Below are 422 nucleotides of genomic sequence, written 5' to 3' on the forward strand. Positions count from 1 at the left end.
AAAGAGAACAAAAAATTATAAATAAAACTTCTTTATTGGAAGATCATTGATTGACCGTGTGTAATATACAAAAGGAAGACACGCCCTGGCATCTTCTTACTTTTGAATAACAGTCTTTCCACTCCATATTTGACTGAATAAAGTTGGTTAGCTTTTTTTTTGGTTTAACAAAGCAAATGAACAATATTGAAAGATAAATAAAATAAAAACATATTAAAAACCCTTTTTTTTTTTTTTTTAAATAACACTTTTTATTTATTGATAGATATTACAATCTGCCACACAGTTGTGGACAATAGGTATTAGTGATTAATGATCTCCTACATACTAAAATAAAATAAAATGAATAAAAAAAAAAATAAAGAAAGAAAAAACTCTTAAAATATATACAAACCAAAAGAATAAACAAAATGAACATAATC

The sequence above is a fragment of the Halyomorpha halys genome, unplaced genomic scaffold (assembly GCF_000696795.3).
Source record: "Halyomorpha halys isolate HHAL.00 unplaced genomic scaffold, Hhal_1.1 Scaffold1333.1, whole genome shotgun sequence".
Taxonomy (NCBI): domain Eukaryota; kingdom Metazoa; phylum Arthropoda; class Insecta; order Hemiptera; family Pentatomidae; genus Halyomorpha; species Halyomorpha halys.